This window comes from Hippichthys cyanospilos, chromosome 15 (genome assembly GCF_059441005.1).
Source record: "Hippichthys cyanospilos isolate Australia breed blue-spotted pipefish chromosome 15, RoL_Hcya_1.0, whole genome shotgun sequence".
NCBI lineage: Eukaryota > Metazoa > Chordata > Actinopteri > Syngnathiformes > Syngnathidae > Hippichthys > Hippichthys cyanospilos.
The window spans coordinates 10,320,521-10,344,121 of NC_142383.1; positions in this window are offsets into that span (position 1 = coordinate 10,320,521).

Below are 23,601 nucleotides of genomic sequence, written 5' to 3' on the forward strand. Positions count from 1 at the left end.
ACATCACCTCTTCTTGTTTCAGTGGCTTTTCATGTGGGTATGGTTAAACTTGTGGAAAATACATTAAAGTGCCAGACATCAATGAAGGAAATCAGTCAGTCTCTACACATGCCCCGTAGCCTTTGTGTCTCAGGTAGATGGAAGACTTGCACATACAAAAGTGCAGATGTCCCCAAATGTTAAATAGCTAACTGCCTTCACTAAAGTGAAAGCTGTTTTGCAATCCAAACCTAAAAGTTCCAACACACATTTACACATTATTCAGTGCTCCACATCAAATAAAAAAAAAAGAAAAAAAGTTGTCTCACTTGAATACACTTTTCTGGCACTGTTTACTGTTAATACTTTATATGGCTGAATGTGCATAATAACTGTATGCAATATGGCCCAAGACAATTTATTCAAGTTTCAGGCTCTCTTCAAGTGGATGCAGCCTTTCGCTAAGCATTTTAGTTTTCCATTAAGTGCTGTGAAAGTTTCACATTTTACCGCCACATGGAGAGCCATCGCACAGCTCAACAGATGCACTGATGCTTAGCTTTGGAAAAGGGCAACCTTTAAGGATCACCAGATGCAACATTTGCCACTATACTCACTATGCAACACAATGTGCAGTCACGCAAGCACCCACACTAAAGTAGGCTTCAAAAATTCTATCATGTTTGATTCAACAATTACACCACTTGAACCGTTTTTATATATAATCTCTAATATCAAAGAACCTTGCGTGTGATGATGTTGACTATCAAGCCGCATTCTTCAAAAGGGTTTATTGGACTCGCATTAATCAATACATACAACACGTTTGTCATGAAAATGTGCTGGCAGTGTTCAATGGGTGGGTGGGGGTGAAAAGGCGGAGAAACCCATAGTCGGAATATTTTTGCATAACCTATAGAGGAGAGAGTGATCCTCTCTGCAGCTGTCTGTCTGTCTGATTGCTTTAGGTGCAGTGGCTCAATGGAAGCTGCTGCTGAAGAAATGGCATATGACAGCTTGCCTCGGGTTTGCCAAATGGCACTTTAAGGACAAGAGCATGAGGAGTAAAGGTTGCGAAATAAACCCCACATGTGCCCTGAAATTTGTTTATGAATATAGTGGGGGGGGAAAAAAACACCTTTGGAGGTCTCATAACTGGAAAAAAAAAAGTCTACTCTTAAGCTAATCACCTCATTAGATGAAGGTGATTTTTTTTTTGCAATGTGTTAATAAAAGACTATAAAATGCTCAAATGTTTTCACAATATGAAACAGCCTAAAACAAAATATAGTTTTTGAAAGTGAGTGACCGCCGATGCATGACAAACGAAAAGTGGCAAACCAGAATAGTAGTTGAAGCAATTTTGAGCAATTTAGTGTGAAGTAGAACTATTGAGTGCATTTTTCAATGTGCAATTGTCTTCACTCAACTGTGTTCCTCTCCCAGCAAAAAGCACCTCGGCGTTTGCATCAGGAGATTCGAGGAGGTAAAAAAAAAAAAAATGAACTTGTTTATTTGTTTCAGTTTTGGAACGACAGCAGGTCGTTTGCTACTCAGCACTGAGCTGCTTCTCTGTTAATAGCCTGAAAATGGCCTCCAGAATATCTGTGCATGTGCGCGTAGTTCATAAAAGTACAGCGATAAGATCATCATCATTTACACACTCAACAAGGAGTTTTTTGTGTTTCCTCCAGGCTCAGTGCTGATGATACCGTTTTTATTGAAAACAAAACATAAGTATGACAATAACAGTACATTAGACTTCACAGTATGACATAATCTCATATTCACTGCATCGGTAAACAACCGAAACAAAAAATATGGTTGATGGAATGTCCAGGACGACTCTCTGCGACGGCAATCTCAATAAAATGTGGTGCCATTCGTATGTAAATGGATGGACCTCTCATGTATCGCTCCACAGTCGGCATAACTGTTAGATATAACCTTAGATCAACCACAGAAACAAAACAAACAAACAAATAAAAACAATAATACGTTGTGTACCTCAGTACAATAAAACAAATATTGCTGTTCCTCTTACATGTTTCATTCAGTGCAATTCTTTAGGTTATGTGGGCATTGGTCACAAATGACAATCTTCATTGTTTTTTTGTGGGGGGGGGCTGTCTTTTTTTACTTTCACTGAGGTTTACTGGGGGTACACAAAGTCACTTTGGGGTGTGTAAGAGATTTTAACTAGCCTGCCGGTAGCTTTTCTATTTTAGTGCTGTGACAAAAACACTATACACTACACTTTTTAAATTAAGAGCAAAATAATTGGAAAATGGGGCAGCTGATTATTGGATTGCTTTATAATGATTCCTTTGCAAAGTACTGCATGCTTTTGTTAAGTCTTATATGGATGCGCATTGCCATTACTGACACAACTTTCCCAGAGACGAGCCAGAAATAAAACATGTTCATTAAATCAGACACAAATAACACTGCACTCTGTTTTAAGTCTTTTGCCCTTTTTAATTAAGGCATACATGGAGGAAAAAATATTTTACATCTGTTAAATATGGTTAAGAAACTGGTTTACATTGCTTTTCCCAACATGATGTACTGTAGGTAGGTAATGATAAGCAAACAGACACCTGTGAGCCCTTAGTGAAGTTTAGAATGGGTTCACAACTTTACAAATCACATGAGCAGTCTCTGTAGTGAGAGCATACAAAGAATTGCATGTAAACCAGAAAGTCCGCATTAATATAAAAAAGAAATCTGCCAAATCTATTAATTGGCTGTAATGAGTTGCACTCATTTTCCGGGGAGTTTGTTTACATAATCGGGATATTTGTCATCTATGATGTCCAACTTAGGAAAATTGTGTTTAATAGCCCCCCCCCCCATCCCAAATGGGTTGTCAATGTACTTTAGCTTTTATTTTTCAAGCTTAATTTGTTTTTCCTAAAGCCATGAAAAACGACAACCGGTTATGCATGGCCGCAAGGCATCATTTTGTGGCTGTTTTTTTTTTTTTTTTTTAGTTTCACATTTCTGCTGTGTAAACCATATTCTGTAATTACACTTTTTAATGGCCCAATGTTTTGCGACAGTTAAGAGGGACTGCTTATTTATCGTAGTGGCACTAATGAGGCTAAATGAAGTACTTTTGTAGACTCAAATACAATTAAAGCCAACAACTACTTTTAGTGTGAAAGACACATGGTAAATGAATTTAACGGGGCAGTGATAATATTATTATTATTATTATTATATGATAATATTTGGCCCCTTTGCCAAAAAGATGCCCCATTCAAAAAGATGTTTAACTTGTCCAAGAATGCAAAATCAGATCTGTCTTGCACAGGTTTCACGAAAAGTTTCAAGATTGAGACTGATATTGTACTCAAAGTACTGAGCAGAAACTTTTTGGGGGAATTCGCTCCCCGAGGATCGGCAGAAAATGAGACTTTCTTTCAAAATTCAAAATTACAAATCAGTTATTCTGGAGGCCATTAAAAGGAGGGTGAGTTATTGGCATTTAACTGAGATTATGTCTGTGGCAACAACTCTGCACCTTAGGGAAAAAAAAAATCTTCAACCACTTTTTGTATGTATTATGGGCGAGGCCAACAGAGAGGAACTCTGGTTGCCCCCAGATAACACTGACAAGCAAAGGAAGAGACACCAAATCAGGCCAGTCTGCTCCACATCTACACGACAACTGGCATCCTTATCAGCCTGCTCCAGCTCACGGCTACATAAAGGTTGCTCAACATTGCTCATATCACTACCTCCTACTGAATTAGTACATATTGGAATATATTTGTAGAAAAACTGAATTTGAGCGACCATTTTCCTATTTGCATTTAAATGACTTTTATTTTTCTCTTCTTTCTTTCAAAGGGACTTCGGTGCAGGTGGCATGGGTTTAGATCTCGCTTATTGAAGGTATGGGTTTAACTAGGAATTGTTGTCTGTTATTGAAGGTGTGCCCGGCGATTGGTTGTTTGAGCTGCCTGAGTGAACTTCAGATGCCAACTCCAATTAAGTATTTCTCGAAAACAGAGCTGTGCGTTACTTGAGCTTTGGTATCGATCAATAACAATTAAATACCGGTGCCATTATCGCCAATGCCGATATCATTGTGTTTTTAGGTTCATAAAATATTATGGTATTTAAAATAATGTCCTATAAATAACATTTTTAATAAACTCACTTCTATCACATCACAATTACATTAAAGTCCTACAAATACCATGGGAAAAAAAAAATATGGGGAGGCAGACAGATTGGAGATTGGAATCAAAGGTGGACGACACTCATGTAAAACTGAAACTGTGCTTTTAAAATAGAATAAAATGATACTGAAAATACAATTGATTGCAGCATGGTGGGCCCCTAAGAGTCTCCCATACTCATATTTTATAAAGGGATCGCATGAGGGGCCCATGAGACACCCCCAAAAAATAAAGGTACTACTTTTAGGTATCAGTACAATGCTAATGTGAACTTTAGTATCGATTCTTGGATAAATCTGCACAGCCCTAAACGAAGATGCAGGACAAACTAAAGTTCAGATCGTAACGAATCTAAGATTCATGAAATCAAATTTGGATCAAGGAATGAATTTTATATTAGAGTGTGGAAAAATGTAAGTGATCTTTTTACAGTGTCCATTAAATATGAAACACTTTGTAAGGTATTATGATTATTTTAAACACTGTATAAAGTATATTGAGTATGTCTATACTTTCAGCAAAGTTTCTTGTCACACCAGCCCATTAGTTAATTTTAGTGTTTCTTCCCGTAAGCTAAATTGAAAAGGTATGAGGAGGTTATTGCAGTCGTTCAGTTTTACACCGCCGTAATTTTATTTTGCATAAATTTAATTGGCCGTTGACTAGCGCATTCAAAAAGATATTTACTCAAGTTGAAAAACTATTTAAAAAACTAAGTACACATTGACATTCACTGACCCGTTCGTATTAACACTGTGTTTGGCTTTTCAGGGATGGGTAATCCAATTTGAGAACCACTGCAGAAAGAGAGGGCGTCGTTAACATTGCACAGGTGAGCAGTCAAATTAGATTGTGTTCTTTTTAACATCACTGTACAGCCGACTCTGCACATACAGTACTGTTTTGGCATTCTATTTTATGTAACTTTTCATCCTTTTTGATGCAAAGAACAGAGTCACTGGAGGAGCGTCATGTGTAATCTTTTTTTTTTTTTTTTTTTTGTCAGCAAGTCATAGAGTCTCTAAGATGCATGTGCTTTGTGGTGCATGAAGCCAAGTCCAAAGATAAACAGAACGGTTCCACGCAGTGACACCTGCGAGCCTGGATAATGTCGGTGCAGATTGGAATCTTTGACTCAAATCCCTTTTGGAAGCTACATACCCTCTCTCACTGTGCTTTAAATGTGTCCAAGTTGCAGGTGTCTGCTCATGATACTGCCATCAGAGCAAAGTGAACAAAGATAAAATTAACTATTCCCTACTGTTTGATTGACCCGTCAACTCCGGTAATCTCTCCCACTTTGACAAGCGTGATAGTGTTGCGTTTCGCTCAAATCCATTTTATGATCTTGCAATAAATGCTTGCTCTCATAGCCTGGGGACTGCAATAAAAAGTTGTTTTCTGTGTCCTTCATTATCTCCCTATTATAAAAGACATAATTTTGAGCATTGCTGTTGATCTTTATTGACCTTGTTGCCCAGCCAAAACTCTTTATCACATAATTTCCAAGTTTTAGTTGGTAGCAAAAAAGAGCACTGAGCTGCAAAGGGATTTGAACTTTACTGCAGGAAATGCTTTGTCTCACCAATGTTAATTGATATTAGACTTGCAGGCCAAAAGAGAAGGAGCCAGATGGACTGTCATGTGAAGACAAGCTGGCATGTACCACCGTCAAATTGATGGAGTGGCTGACTGAGCGAAGATACCGTTGGCAGGAAATAGTTGGACTAAAAATCAGCAGGGAGGTCTTAATCATGGCAGCAGAAGAACAGACCCTGAACAAAAGATCAACAGAGTCTTTGGTCTGTCATATCAGGCAAGATACAAAGTGTACAGTAGGCTCTACCCCAGAGACAGAACAGCAAGTCACAGCAGGGTGTACATAACAACCGGGTCTAAGATGCTGGCGGGCAAGGCATACATGGAGCAGCATAATCAGGTAGCAGGAATAGTGTGCTAGAACATCAGTGACAAATATGAATTACAGAATCAAGATGGCATACACCTCTAAAGATAGAGAACAACCAAGCAGGGGGGTGTGTGACTTTCAGATCCAGAATGACAATTTTTTGGTAGCGAACCTGCCTGATATACTAGTGATAGATAAATATCAGAAAACAGCTTTTGTGATCGATGTAGAAATCCCAAGTGATAGCAACACCTGACAATGGAACACAAAACCTGGAGAAGTTCCAATGGCTTAAAGAAGAACTAGAGAAAATGTCGTGTGAAGAAAAAACTTTGGTACAAGTAGTGATCGGGACACTACTACAGAACTGTTACACCTAAGCTGGATAGATGGCTGTAGAAGGTACCAGGATCAGCATCTGGCATTTCTGTGCAGATGAGTGCAATATTATACAGAACTCTCAAATTCCCAGACAAGGACCTGAGCATGAAGGAGGTGATGGCTGAGGAAACAAATTTTACACACACAAATATATATATATATATATATATATATATATATATATATATATATATATATATATATATATATATATATATATATATACTTATTTTTTTTGCAGGTGTGCTGGCACCTTACCCTGGTAAGATACTCAGTAAAGAACTGACATGAGATGAGAGACATCAGCTCCACCTTTATCTGCCATTTACAAGCTGCTGCATTGAGCTTCGAAAAAGATTGACACAGTACAGCAGATAATGTGTTTGACAAAATCACCATACCATAAGCCTAATTGAAATACAAGAAGGGTTCTTTGACTGAGGTTGGATTTACGTGTAAGAAGCAAAATGGTAGAGACAGATAATGGTTTTTCCAGCTCTATCAATAAAAGCTAATTGGGTCTGTGGGATAACATTAAGGTTAACCCAGGATGCCTCGCCATCAGTCCGTTGGATGAATGGCGTTACCATGACAGCTGGCACAGAGAAGTGATTTGCAGAGGTGCAATGAGCTCAGTGCAGACCCTTTGCTATAACACAAGCATTATATGAGCTGTATGTCATTTTGGCAGCATGTCTGTGATTGAAAATGCAAGCAAGCAACAGCTTTTAAATGTCACTGTTAGATGCTTCTTAATGCTCATAAAGAAAAAAGCCAGAAAAATGGCATTTCAAGTCATTATGTATGAATATATTGCGATAAAAAAAAAAAATTGAACCGGGAATAGCAAATCTGATGTTGATCATTTTAATGCTGACAGCCAGGGAGCTGCGGTGGCATCGCAATTACCAAATATCTACGTATGGCAAACAGGGAAAGGTAGATGGATTTTTTTTTTTTTTTTTTTTACCCCCTGGGTGAATATTCAGTTTAAAAAAAAAAACCTAGCCATTTTTGTATTTGTTCATTTGTCATCACATTGCAATTATTTTATAATTTATGTATTTATTTTATTTGATCAGTTGTGTTACCCTTGGGAAATACTTTTTTATAGAAAACAATTTTTGCCTCAGAAACAAACGATTCTGGCTATAAAGTCTGTCCTTCAGGATGAATCCATTTTTGAACCTGTATTTCTAAGAGTGTAACTCCATTATTCCTGACTGGGGAAACTGTTGGAAGGGTAAACTAAGTATTGTTTTGAATGGCTTACAATAAGAAGGAAAAAATATGTTTTTCATAAACGTTGTTATTTCTGTTCTACGTCTGTGAAGGAGCAATCAGAGATTTCCTGTGGAGCGTGTCACCCAACGATTAGCCCTTGTGTGCATGGGATTGTGTGTATGTGCATAGCTCTCTTTCGCTTACAACAGAAACTGGCTTCCCTACTGTTAGGGACTCTGCTCTTTAGTTCCCAAAAATCATAAATGACTACAGAGCTAAAAAAAAAAAAAATAAAATACAAATAATACTAATAATACTTCACCCAAAAAGGCGCAAATACCCAAAAAGAACTCCACCCTTGTACACAGTTCGACTATTACAAAATGATAAACTCAAAGTATCAACCCTAATGAAACATTTTTACTGACAAATTATATAGCTATGCAAACTACATGAATTATAGCGATATTCTCATCTGGTCTTCAATTTCATCGCCATTTCTTGATATGTAAGTGTAAAAAAGGCAGAGGTAGAATCCTGCTACACTGTGAATGAGAGCAGCTTTGTTTTCTCCACAAGACTTTAGCAAAGGGGATGGCAAAGTCACGGGAGATTTATGAGCCAATGTTCGCTGCTCTTTAAGAGGATGCATACGGGAGTGTGCTTAATGATTTATTACCTCATGACATTGTGGAAATCAAAATGGATTTTAGAAACTGCTCAACTCTTAAATCCAGACCTGGAGGAATGTGATTTATGGAAGTGACATCAGGAGCACAGTGTGTTCCTCTGTGGGCCTTTGCCAGTGTGTGTGAAACTGCATTTTGGCCCCATTAAGCACACTCATGTTATGTACAGTTAGTGTCACGCGTTGTTGCCTATTTATTTTGCATGAATGTGCATTTATTCATTGTGTCAGTTTTGCAGACATTGCATTATGTAAAACATACTGTAAGACTGTCTGTTACTGTAGGTACATTATTCAAAATGATTTTTTTCAAGTTTGATACAGTCTGCAAAACAATGGGAAAGAAGACATTTGTTTGAAGAGCTTGAAAATCTGCAGACACACAAAAACCGGCCTTAACATTTTTAAGTTGAATTTGTTTTTTGGAAAGCATTTTTTTTCACTTAGAATTTGGCAAAGTATAAAAAGGTAATGTATAAGTATTCCGTTCCATATATTAATTGCATCTATTATGAAAAAAAAACCACACCAAATGTCTGATTTCTAACCAAAATTGAATGTGCGTGAAAGCCATTTTTATGATTTTTCTCTAAGGTCTACAAGAGACATGCTGCGCAATACTTCACATTCACTGTGGCGGTGTTACACCTGCTGCTGTGACGCATATTATTCTTGCAGGTCATTGACCTCACATAATGCTCCACATGGCTTCACCTGAACTGAGGTCCAATCAGCCAAAACAAGTGCAAACACCTGTGCAGCCAAAGTGAGCATATAGTATACTAAATTCACAATATTTGCTTTTCTTTATAGGTCAAATTTTCCCATGTGCAAGAAATGAAAGTTTTTGTGGACTTTTCTGACAGAGCGGATTTTCATTGACTTAACTATTTCATTTGTACATCTTAATGCTAGATTCTGTTTGAAGCGAGCGTCAAATTTGGGCAATCTTTGTTAAATTTGTCTTTGTGCACAATTTCTCATCAATTTAAGCACTTTTTCTTTTGTGCATGTTTATGCTTGTTCACTTGTTTGGAATTTGATACCTGCCACACTTTTCTATGATTTTGGGACAGGAGCATGTTCCCCACTGTGTTTCGCCACCTTTCCCTCTGACCACATGTTCTGTCATGCATCAGGGCAACAATAGATGGTAATGCACAATAAATGTCTTTCCTCTTACAATATTAAATACTAAGAACATACTGAGTATGTAGTTATGTATAGTTTGTTGTTTTAGTGCTTCATGTGTCCTTTCAATGACACTTAGAAGCATTCGACCATGGATGAAAGAAGCGGAATAGTAAAGTGAGATGGGTTATGTTAGTGCTGATTTCAGGCATAAGAGAACATTAAGTAATTATCACAATCTCAGAGCATTTTAGTAGTTAAGTAGCGAAGATGGTTGTTTTTGCCTTTGCCCTGCAGCTTTATGAGCAACTAAAGGGGACATTTTGATATGATGCTTCTTGTATAGTACAAAATGGTTACTCGCTGAAATGTCGGCTTTCGTATCTTTCAGGGATTTTAGGTCCCCCCGCTTGTACACAGAAAAAAAAGTAATCGGCCCATTCAATTTCAGGGTTTTTAGGTCCCCCCCACTTGTACACAGAAAAAACAGTAATCGGCCCATTCAAAGTTAATCTACTTTCAAGGCCATCAACTTTATCACCAGTCAATTGCTGTGATCACTGAGCTGTAAAGTAAATCAGTTTAACTTGCGGCAGTCTGACTGCAACAAATATCTTGTCAAGATTCTTCATGCTAGCAAGCTGTAAAAATACGTAGATACGGGTTGTTCTCAATTAATTTAGGTATTAAGCAAAAAGTGTTGTTTGTTCCAGTTAAAATGTTCAAGAATAGAAATTCATAGGTTGATTTATCAAAGAGAGTAAAGTATGTCATTTCACCATTTAATGTATCATAATTTTAAAGATATGGTTTACAGCTGAGGGAAACCCAAACTTCACCATCTAATGAAATTAATGTTTATGTCAAAAACGTTTTTTCATTGAAGTTAGGTAAGAATATCAGGTTTTAAATACATACAAGTTGGTTTTCAGTTTTTGTAATGAAACAGTCAAATGAAAGGTGTAATAATCGAATCAAAACAGGAAGAGTTGTGAGAAACATTAATTTAAAAGGTCATGTTGAGGAGTAAATTGTGTACATATTTGAGTCAATACGGCAAGAATGGCCTTGCTGTTTTTACCCATAATTATTAATTCCACAGACAATATTTTAGGCAAGTCCGTAGGCTACATTAGCCTTGACAAGCACCTCACACTCAATTTGTAAAAACATGCATCCATAATTTACAAAATCTTTCTTGCAGTCTCTTCTTGTAGTGCCTCTAGCACTTTTTGCCATTCTCAGGTGATTTTATGTGTGCATACTAACTGACGAGCCCACACAGATGCTGGCATATATTTAATAATCCCAATATTTGTCTCAATTCTTAAACTGTTTGTCTGGATGGATGGATGGATGGATGGATGGATGGATGGATGGATGGATGGATGGATGGATGGATGGATGGATGGATGGATGGATGGATGGATGGATGGATGGATGGATGGATGGATGGATGGATGGATGGATGGATGGATGGATGGATGGATGGATGGATGGATGGATGGATGGATGGATGGATGGATGGATGGATGGATGGATGGATGGATGGATGGATGGATGGATGGATGGATGGATGGATGGATGGATGGATGGATGGATGGATGGATGGATGGATGGATCGGGGAGTAACCGAAAACCCATAATACTTGCAATGGCGGTAGGTAGTCACAATACAATATTACGGTTACTGAAACAAAGGACATGCAAGTGTACTGGATTGGTCACTTGACTCCACTCCTGAACTGGTTATGAGTAAACCAGTCTACAGTGAAGGGGAAGTGCAGAAAACCAAGTAGCTACAAGTATAAACAAAAAGAGCACTAATATGCTAGCATTAGCACGTATGCTTGCATTTCACAGGGCCAATGTGATGTGCCATGCCTGCTCTACACTGCATAAATGTTTCTCAAGGTTATTTTTACATTGAACTGAATCATCTCTTTGTTAGGAATGTCACATGATGTCATTTGTTTCGAAGTAGAGTGGAAGGGCCAATGCCCTTCCCAATGGATTGACCCAAGAAAAGCAAAAACAAGAGTCTCTTTTCTGGAAATAAACGCGGTAAAAAGCTTTTAGGTTTAATAATATATGAAGCAGAGAAAAGAGAACAACAACAAAGAGGCAGAAACAGAATAACTAATATCAAGCTTTTTTGATGATTCGGCAGCCATGCTTAATGCCTCATGCTTAATGACGTTATTAATAAATTTACCAGGGACATTCTGAGGCTATTTAACAAGAACTCATTAGTTAATTTTCACTTAAAGTACACATACACTAACATCCATTTCTGCAAGGCATTTTTAGATCAAACATATATGGGCTATAATTTGAGTGGAAAGAATGTATGCCATATTTTACAAAAGTGTCAACAAAATCTATAAATAGAATGAATGACAATGTCACACCCACTTAAAAATGCAAGTCTCAGAGGACTTCTGCATGGTTCGGCTCTGTGTTAAACGGTATTGCATGCTCTGTTTGCGTTATTATATATACTTAATCAGTAGTGGTGTGTTTTATTACATATTGATAAAGTACAAGCCTTCTATAGGCCCTGCTGAAACAAGTCCTCGAGTAATGCGAGTACCTCAGACAAAAAACATGGTTTTTTTTGTTTGTTTCTTTCTGCCTTGGGTACCTGTTTATTTAGTATACGCTGTCAAAAAGAAGTCAACCACAGCAACAAGTGTTCATGCTATGAATGGCAGGAACACACTGCTAACAGTGATGAAAACCTACTTTATCATAAACATCCCCTTTCCCTATAATTTATGGATATCAATGTCTTGCACTTTTATTTTGAAGTCAGGCTGGCTAGAGACGTTTTATAGGCAGTGTAATAGTTGTAAATGACTCAACTGACACAATTTCAATTCCTAGGCTTACTCAAATGTCAATTTTTAGCCTATATATATATATATATATATATATATATATATATATATATATATATATATATATATATATATATATATATGGGTAGGAGGCGAGGGACACCCTGAACTGCTTGCCAGCCAGTTGCAAGGCACACAGAGACAAACAACACTTTACGCATCCAATCACACATAAGGACAGTTTTAGAGAGTCCAACTCACCTGCATGTTTTTGGAATGTAAGAGGAAGCTGAACCACACGGAGAGAACCCACGCGGACTGGGAGAGAATATGCAAACTCCACACAGGAAGTTCCAACGTGAGGTGGATTTGAACTCAGTTTCCTGAACTGTGAAACGGACATACTAACCACTGTACCACCTTAGCTGCAGCCTAAATACTGCCATAATTGTTTCACTACAATGAGTACCAGATTATAAACCACAGTTTTAATGAACAGATCTACTTTCAGAAATTTCTAAAACCAAAGGTTTGTAAGTGTGCAATATTGTCCACATAATATAATGCTCTACTGTCATCCTTTACCCTGTTTTTCCTTTAACTTTGGTTCATGCATCTCATTGAACGTTATTTAAAACCTAGTGCTGTCAATTTGAGGCAGGGAAATGTCAAACTGATTTATACATGTTTACTCTCCAATGCATCTTTCATCTGCCCACACACTGACTCACTTGCATCCAGTCCCTCTTGGCAGACCTCCCCCAGTTAACTGGGCTTGTAAATCATGTGTACAGATTCAATGGAGAAAAGCTTGTCACCTACAGCGCTTTACCTGACTCAGCATGTTTATAACTGTCCTCCAGGCAGAAGGCACCATGGAAAACGCTTGATGTTGAAAGGGTCAAAGAGTGAATTTTAAACAAGATGATCAAGCAACCATTTGTATTGCTTACTAGATGGAGTGTTCATTAAAGAGAATGAGTCATTGTATCACTTCTGGAGCCGGTGTAAAATAAATAAATAAGTAAATAAATAAAAACTAATGACTTTTGAATTATTGAATTTGAATTATTTTTTGGACAATATTCAGATATAAGGTGCACCGGCTAATAAAATGAAGAAGGTTATAAAGTATTTTTCCTGCCTATTAATTTAAACAAGCCAACTTTTATTCCACATCATTCATATCATGCACCTGATTATGTTGTCGATTTTAGGGTGCACCTTATAGTTAAAAAAACAATGGTACAGGCTCAGCTCATGCAAATGTGGTACTGGTAGTGTTAGCTCGATAGACGTGAAATGAAAGGGCACACTATTATAATAGAGAGGTTATAGTCTGCTTTCACATAAATCTATTAATTACAGATTTATACAGCTTGATTTTGGAATCAAGGTTCTGCGGACATTGTAACATATATCTCAAAATGTGTTTCGCATTGATAGCAATTAGAGGTACAGTATCTTTCTGTGACTCATCGTCATTGCTAATGAAAATCAATACCATCCCACACGTGGTCAAGTCACCCTTTGTTTTATTCACTCACGCCCACATGATCCTCCGCTCGAGCAATGAAAATGAAAGCTTTTGTGTCGATGAACATAGGAAATTCAGTTAACAAAAGAAGTCTGCCAGCTTGGTTAAAAGTAATTTAGCAACATTTTCTTATATTCAGAAAAGAGGTCTGTGGAATCGTTGTCACTTTGTTTTGTTGATAGTTTAAACGATTTAATAAGTTATCAACTGCACACAGAAGTTCTTATTCAATGTATTCAAAATATTATCCATCTCAAGATTAAATTTATTGCATTTGATACATTGAAAAGGCCCTGGCTCTGGACTGGTCCCATGCATTCATTTAAATGCATTTGTGTAATGCCTATGCTCCATATTGTCACAATATCAATACATTATTTACAATGAGGCAATAGAAAAGAGCTCCAAGGCCGAAGGACACGGTTTTATTGTCTACTCATATTTCGTTCTTACTTTGTTGATTTTACCGTGTATTTTATGTACCACCATTCAAAGACAAACTCTCACAGGTAAAATGTAATGTTCATCTAGGTTTAATAAATACTGGAAATAATATACTGAGTCATATTTAAATGCCAAAATTGCCAATGCAAATGTCTGCAGGCTACGCTTGACATTAGCATTGCAGCATATAATTATGTAACAGAAATTGAATTTTCGGACAAATGGCCAAACACGGCACTAAATGCGGTACAGAAATGATTTTTTTTTTTTTTTTTTTTGAAAATCTGGCCTGAAATGTCTATTGAAATATGTATTTTTTATGTTCTGATATTGTGCTGTTTTGTATTTAGTTTCCAATACTGAAAACTGAGTCTGCTAGCACCCAAGCTGCAAATAATGTGAAAATGTCTCACCTTTTGAATTTAACTGCTGGTTTGCCGCAAGGACATATTAATGTTCATTGTATAACACTGACTGTAACTTTTAACATTCATGTTCACATATGGGACGTGTCATACTTTGCACCTGATTTGAATGTAGACTTTATATATGTGAAATACTGACATTTGTTGACAAACAAGCAATGTGGAGTATAGCAATAGCCTCTTTCACTCTGACAATCAGAAAATAAATGCTATTCAGAAAGGCCAGTTTTTGTTTATTTATTTATTTATTTTTTTTGCCTGTGTCAACGTCTGTATCTATGACAGTGAAAATTGCTTTGAACACCAAGCAGCATTTTGGATGTTACATTTTACGCCCTGGTATCAAATTCCCACTATATGCTTGCACACAGCTGCCATTCCAAATAGAACAAAACACAGATTGCAGGTTAACTTCAACACCCTATTCTGTTTTTGGTACTTAACAAGTGACAAGCGACACACAGCCAGTCGAAAAATTCCTTAGATGGGCAGTGTGAAAAAGGGTTAAATATTAAGTAAGTCCCTGACAAAATTAAACATGAGTTAACTCTGCTAATAAATGCTTTTATCTCTGCAGGGCCATAAGTTAAAGGTATTTAATATCATAAATGTCACGGCCCCCACTGCTAATATTCTGCCATAAGAGTTCTCAAAACCAGGTTGACAACTCTTTAAATTATGAAAGTCTTGGATGGTTTGAGTTTTACACTTGAGTGAGTTATGCTCAAGTACAGTGTTGAAGGGCAAAAAAGTTTTTTTTCATATCACAGCAACCGCTGACACTGATGTTTCTACACGTTTAATTGTCTGGTTACGGACTGTGTCAGTGAGTGGCTATAAATCTTGGTAGTGTGGAATTTTCCTGCGACTTGTAAATGAAAAGTAGAGCCCATTTTTTTAAAGCCAATTTGTTTGTGTGCAACATTCTGGCTAATACGCAGAATTGTTGAAGATGACCTTTTTCTTGGTTTGTTTTCTTATAATGAGAGAAAATTAATCCAACAAAGTAAGGTATCAAAATACAGTGTTTATGATTGCATGCTTGAAGGTTCATCATTAAGATTCTTAAGCTCATTGATGGTCTACCTTAGCTGAGCTACGGGCCGGTCATGTCATCATCAAAGTGACCTATTTTGCCGATCGGTATGGATGACAATTCACCACAAGTAATGCATGACTATCATTAGTGTATTAGTGGTAGGCCTGCAGTTTAAAAAAAAAAAAAAAACTCCCAACGGGTTGTCTTTTAATTCCAGCCACTGCACAGTGTGTTTGGAGGGGAATCACTCTCAGCAGAAAAGTCCGCTAGCACAGATTTTAAATCACAACTGAAATGTGAGAAAAGCCGACTCAGAGCGCCTCTTTGATCAGCTAAATCTTTTTTTTTTCCTCCCTAAATCTCTACATACATTTGATAGCTTCCTTGAAGCTCCTTACAGGATTTTGCAGCATATATAACACACCATACACATATATTGGTGAGCTGTGAGGGCCTTCAAGGTCTTCTCTGAAGGCCTAAACATCATCAAAAGCACTTACCTCCCTATAAAATTTTGTATACATTTGCATAATATTGTATGAACGTATCAATATTTTTTACTCTTCATTAAATAGTGTGTAAGTTGCCCGCAACCCTACAACCACATTTTATTTATTTATTTATTTTAAGAATTTGAACCAGTGAGAGCTGTAAACAGGGAGCAGAACACTAGACGTTACACAAAACTGTACATTACTGGCATTACATTCTCAACGTGAAATTTTCCAAAGATTTGAGGATAACTGAGATAATGTTTGTAGTTGACAGGGCACTTGATTAATGCTCAACGAAATCCCAGCTCAAAAACACACCACCCACCACTGTTTAAAACCTAAGTGGGATATGATGTCTCACCTTCAAGGGATGCTGAATTTATAATGTACATGTTGATGAGACAAAAGATCGACGACAGGATTTTTTTTTTCTCCATCCAGTGTGTAACTGGCGTGATAGTGCTCAAATGACTGTCTCAAGTGTACAGGGGAATCTAGCCAGGCAGAGAAGCACCGAGCTGCATATCTTTTTTGACCTAAGTACATGGGGGAATATGGACTTTGGTGCCTGGCCAGGATAGTTTAGCATCCACTGTCTCAAGAGAACTACAGAAGTAAATAAATATTTGTGACATATATTGGATGGAGTGGACCGAGGATGCCCTAGGTTTTTGTTCAATACAGTACATTCAACCCACCCCCCCAAAAAATAAACACTTAGCAATCATAAATGATTACTCATAAACGGTAACACAAAGTCTACAGTACATGCTCAAAGGTAATAAGAAAAACATCTGAAAATGAATAAAACAATAAAAAAATAAAAGTTAAGACAGCGGATAAAATATACAAAAGATTATTGAGTAACGAGCTACTTGCACATTGTTTAAAGACAGAATAATAATGAGAGAGGTCATAAAAAGCATCAAGCCAAAGGTTGTAAAGCTCTCGCTTTGGAAAACAAGCTTGTGTGTGATGTTGCTCTCTGCATCTCACTGTTCTCTTGCATAAATATGCAATAGAAGAGCTTTGTTTCAAAACTCTGGGGACCAGCATGGATTCATGTACAAAATGCACTCATCAATCTGCTGTTAAATACTCTCTGTCCTCAGCCTCTCTTTTTGAATTTCCTGAGCTCAGCAGCAAGCGAAATTGCGCGCTAGCCGACGAGACACGTGCCAAAAAGAACATATCAATCGTAATTGAAAGTAGGTGACACCAAGCATGTGACAGCGATGGGTTGTACAGCTTTCTAGAGGGTCTAATTCCTGTGGGTATGCTAGCTGGTGATGCGGAGCAGCAGTGGCACTGGAGGTGAGTGTGTCCGCTGATCTGTGAAGTGTGACACACCTTTCCCTTTGAGGTGATACTGAGGAGATGGGAAGCAAGAGGGTGTCAGGACAGAGTTTCACCCTTGGGATTCTCACATATTGCACTCCGGTATACCGTTTTCACTTTTCTAATTATTTATGCATGACTTGTTAAATTTGTTTGAATATGCGTGACTGTAGACAGTTTGAGAAAGATATTTTGTAACACCTGACAGGCTGTCTTGTAAGGAGTAGAATTTGAAGCCAGAAATAGACAGAACACAGAAGTGGAAAAGCAGAACAATTGTATACACTAAAATCCAACCTAACCAAAACGAGCACCAGGAATAAGACTTGGAAAATTAACTCTGAAACTAAGACCCAGAAGGAAAATAGAAAGACCACCTCGCGTGGCTTCTGACGTTTGACTGAGGACTTTAAATACCTAATGCTATATGACATAAGAGAGCAAATTAAAGAGCCATAAAAAATACATAGCAACTGACACATCAAGGAACAAACCAGTCGCAGCGTGAAATATAGAACCCCAGTACTATGAGTGGGCTGGTCCGCAGGGGTTTTCGTGTGCCAGCATTTTTTAAATATACGACCATAACAAATGTAATGAATACATAACTATAGCAAATTATATCACAGTTGCACCAAAGTTAAGTAACAATGACACAGCTCATTTACTTTTTGCTGAACTGTATTACAACTTATTGCATAATGCCACTTATGAAATTGCTAGTAGGACTCTTCAAGTCCAATTGATGAAATAGGACATTATTGTCACAGTGAGCGGATGTCCCTGGTGACATTCTAACCGCTGATGTGTCAACTATGTATATCATTAGTAACGTTGCTAAATGATTCTGTTTTGATTTTTAAAGATATACTGTATTTGATGAGTAGTTGACCTAACCATAAAATGAGGCAACTCAGGTATCATTTTACAAAGAGAGTGTCTGTATATCTCTTAGGGAGATTAATGACCTGACTGGAAGAAAAAACTGCATGAGAGTGTTGTGGAAAGATCAAGAATTGACTACTCAGTCTTGACTGCAAAAGTGGGCATTTAGCATTTTGTCTGGATTTACCTGTACAAAAGGAAAGTGCATATTTTCTTCCAACAGAAAAATACTTTTTCCAAAGGTCTGAGCAGTTGACAGGCTCAATTTAGAGAAGCTGAGATCTTCGGTCAAATCTTATACTTCAAAACAGGAGCTGCAAGGTCATCTGGCGGCCTGTGAGTTCTGCACTAGAGTACCAGTATGTAGGCTTTCAACTGTGCAACGGAGATAAGCTAGACACCTTCGATAAATTTTATCGCACCACTGACAGTTGCAGTCATACAGTATGAAATGTCTAAATACAAAGGATACCATACCAAATATGCTTCCTACTGTCAAGATGTGACTTGCAATAATACACAAAAATGTGATGGATATCAAATCAGACCAAAGAAAAATGTGGAGTTCAGTATTTTACTGCACCACTCTTTACTTTTGATTCCACACACATTCCTTAATAAAAGATAAAACTGTAAAATACAGTCGCTGAAAGGGGATTGGATTTTTTGATCGAATGGTGCACATAGGCTTTAAAGTTATTAAAGTGTGTGATTGCAGTAGTTGTACTAAGTAAGAATATGCTCAACAACTGACAAGTAATATGTGTCTTTACTCCTTGAAAAAAAAAATTCTCAACATGGGTTAGTGTTAGGCTTTCGTTCATCATGTTTGGAACAGTCTTATCAACGTTACTATTTATAAAAGTAATTAAACACAGTTACTCATTGTTACTCAAAAAGGTAATGGAGATAGTAATTGAATAACTTTATAATAATAATTTAAAGACCTCAATAGCATCCAAAAATGTCACTACCTTAGAATTTACATAATATAAAAAATAAATAAATAATGGATTCTTTTTTTTTTAGCAGTTTTCAAAAGAAAAAGAAAATGAACAGAATATACAGGTAATTGCACATGCATTTTAGTATTTGCTGCACATCAATTAACAGCAGAAGGTTTAACTTGCATTTGAAATACTATGTTAAACAAAGATAAACATTTTAACAAGAAATACAGTATATTTACCATATTTTCTGGACTAAAAGACACTTTTTTTCCCCACATTTTGTAGCCTGCAGCTTTTATTGTAATGGTGCATTTTCAATTGGATTTATGAATTTTAACTCACAAGATTCAAGTTGTTAGATATTCCCATATTATAAACACATCTGCTCAGTGAGATGAACCAAACACGTCACAGTCGGACCAGAGACACTGTTAAACTGTTTTCTCAACTGTGAAATACCCAGCACTGCTTAGAAAAAAAAAAAAAAAAACATGGAAAGTAACACTTTTATTGTAGTACCTTCAAATGCATTTGTAATCATTTCCAGTGGAATTCAACTTGGTACAAATCAATTTTCCATTTCTGGTCAATTAAATTAGGAACAAGGCTGGAATGAGACAAAAAAATAAATAAATAGATAAAAAGTGTTCCCAGAAGAAATGTTACTATCTTCCTGAGACCCTGCCTATTAATTTGGTCCACTAAGGGGGGCATTTGCTTTTGCTCTATTTCTTTTGACTAATTTGAGCTACCCTAGTAAGTCCCTGTGTCCTCAGAAGGGCAAATTCCGGCCTTTCCCATTTCCTTTCCAATTAACTGCTGTGAAAAACTCGTGAGGTGTAAACATTGTTTTGTAGTATCCATAGTATAGCATTTTTTCGAATGATGAACATGGTGAATTAAATTTCATGGGGCCAACGTGCAATATGCACATGACCTTTTGATCTGTATGTTTTCAACATGTCCTCAGTAGATATTGTTTTGACTGCAGTGATTAAAATCCCTGCAATTGTGGAGGATGCACCTGTCTGTGTTTCCTCCAAGGAGGACACGTCTACACCTTAAGGCCACAGTTTCCTCATGTGCCTGCTCCAAATACCTGCAGCTAAGTATCATTTCCTCTCTTGACATGAAGATGCATGTTCGTGTGACTCTGAAGGTGGTGAGACTGTCACTCATGCTAATGCTAGCAGACAGCTGTGTGTGTGTCTCTTAGTCATTTCCTGTGTGCTGGAGCATTCAGACATCGGCAGCTGTCCACTCTGCTTTCGGTCCCTGAAGATCCAAAAAGACCTGACGCTGTACCATCTAGACACGGAAACCCTTTTTTCCACTCCTGGGCTTCTCTTTCATTCAACCTAAGAAGGAATGGGGGGAAAAAAAAAGAATAAAGATTTCACCAGCAGAAGGTCATGGAGAGTACCCCGACCATCACTCAGATGTGATCTAATGTTCACCGTGGCATAACTGATGACTCATGTAATTGACATTGTATAACTAATCTTTCAGATCCCTCGGTGGCTGATAATAGTTTCTCGGAGCTGAACGAAAGACCTTAGAAATTCTCAACATTAAAAGAGGTGACCTGCGGCTCATCTCTTTCAAAAAGGGGGAGTGACACTTAAAATTCATGGGGACTATCAGTGTCATCTTGTTCACTCAAGGTTCCCTCTAATATGCCAGTGTGATAAGGTATAAAGGAAAATTGAAAATAATTTCACTGATTATTGTGGTATATGCAATTAACTATAAAGGAAGGTCAAGGACAATTATTGTTTAAGAACTCTTAGCATCATCATTCAATATGAAGCTTTATTTTTACTCAATATAAGCCAAAGCCTGTCCAATTATTATAAAAATATAAACTTAATGTCATCCAATATGTTCTCGAATTTGGGTTTTAATAAACATGTTCTTTCCATTCTTTAGTAAAGGGGGTTATTTTAATTGTGTTATACCGATTTTACCCATGACAAACGGAAAAACGGCATGACAGTTAATATACAAAATTCCCGTTTCTTGTTTTCTACCTTCAACAAACCCGCTTATATTCATGTCACTTATCACTTAAATAAAGAAATCATTTTTATCCTTGCCCCAAAAGTAAGGCCCTTTGTTGTGTCTCTGTTTGCTTCACAGAGAATGCAATGTATTCAAAAAGCTCCAATTTTGCCAATGTTTAGGGTTTAAAAGTCTTACAGACTGTGTTAATGCAGCCATTTTATAATCACAATAGGTATATACACATTGTCATTCATTTCTAAATATACCCCCCAAACTCTTTTTAGAAAAATCTTTCTAGAGGAGGGGTCACTAATTAGATAATAGCACACTTGCCATTTCACCCGGTGCGGTTAATGTCTGAAAATGAGGTATATTTTTTCCATACTTCATGGCCTGAAGGAAATGTGGTATGTTCAAAGTCACTGCAACTTTCTACGTCCTCCATTACAATTAGAAACAAACAATTTTACTAAATGTATCATGTAGCATGTATTCTTTTTGGTGTTTCATGCCAAATGACCTATTGTCTTCTGGTAAAGCGCAACCAGTATTTTTGTATCGCAAAGACACAGCAGCTTGTACCTTTCATGGACATTTTCCGATCCACTTTAACCCATGAAAAATGCTAGCAAGTGTTATTTACAGCCTTGTGTTATAAATGGTGAGGCAGGCCCTAGAGAGAGAATAGTCATTAAGTATCAAATACTAAATAAAAGGCCATTGTTTCCTATTAAAGGATTTTGCTGGTTCTTCCTCAGAGATGATAGACTTTAAGATGAAAATACAGCATATTGATTTTTTTTTTTTTTTATGTCTACTCCATGGAGTGAAAACTATAACTCACTGAGAACAACTTCTCACCACTTCAGTATGTAGGGCGAATTGTCCATCGTTTTGAGAGTACTTCAGGCTGTATGCTGACTGGCAAACTGTAAAAAGGCACATTGTCGACTTAAGCGAGAGTGGCTTTAATGAGTGAGCATGTGAGAGGACTTTTATCACTATGCGGTGTTCGATCGCTAACAGACCATTATGGTGGTGCTGGTAATTTTAGGAGCTGGTCCCATAGTGAATATTACATTTTATTAATATGGATGTTACTGCTTTTGGTCTCCCGCTATGAATAATTTTCTTTTCGAAAAAGATGATGTTTGTAGCAATTTTCCCTTTCCCAACTGAAATTGTTGCAGCTCATTTTGAAAACTGCAGAAGACAATGATCTACTTTTCACTCTTTGACAAATGGATAAACAGAGTGCTAGCTTGCTTGGAGACAGCTGAGATTCTTCAAGTGGGAATTGTTTGACACCTCTTTGTCTCGAGTAAACCATTGAGTCAAATTGAGTACATGGTGTAGAAAGCAGATTTACATACTGTATTTTTCGGACTATAAGGGGCACTCCAAATCCGTCTTCACCAAAATCGACAGAGTGTCATGTTATTAGGTGCAACTTGTCAGCTGTTACTGTCAATCAATCAATCAATCAAATTTAAAAAAAAAAAGTTATTATTGCAGAGAACAGTAGGTCTGAACCTTTTATCATTGATGTGCATAGCCACTAACTGATGTAAGGCGTTACTGGATTAATAAAGAAAATATGCTCTACTTTGGAACTACATTGCTATTTCAAGGATGGCAAGTTTCAAATAGCACTTCTGGAAGGTAGATCTTTTCGATTTCTGCTAAGTAGTCACAACAAAGAGCAATAAGTCAAATAATCATTTGAGTTTTCAGAACCGCTGGCCAAGAAAAAAATCTAGAATTTTTTGTCATATTTGCTGTACTGGATTGTTTCCCTTAATCTGCCTCATAATCCGGTGCACCTTTTTAACCCGATGCACCTTCTTATACGGTGCACGCTATTAATGGAAATTGTCAAAATATACATGTGTTTTGAGACTCCTTCTCATGTTCTGAAAAATATGTGAAAATAACCTTCAAGATCTACTTGAATACCAGTGTATTGTATGAGATACTGAATAGGGATATCAATGAATAACACAATCTTGTGGGAATGTTATTTTGAGGTGCTTTGACATTTCCATTTACTGTTATTCAAAAAACGAAAAAGAAAAAAAGCTATGAAAGAATTTTTGGGCACTCACTCAATTTTATTAGCGCTGAAATGTTTAAAGTCCGAATG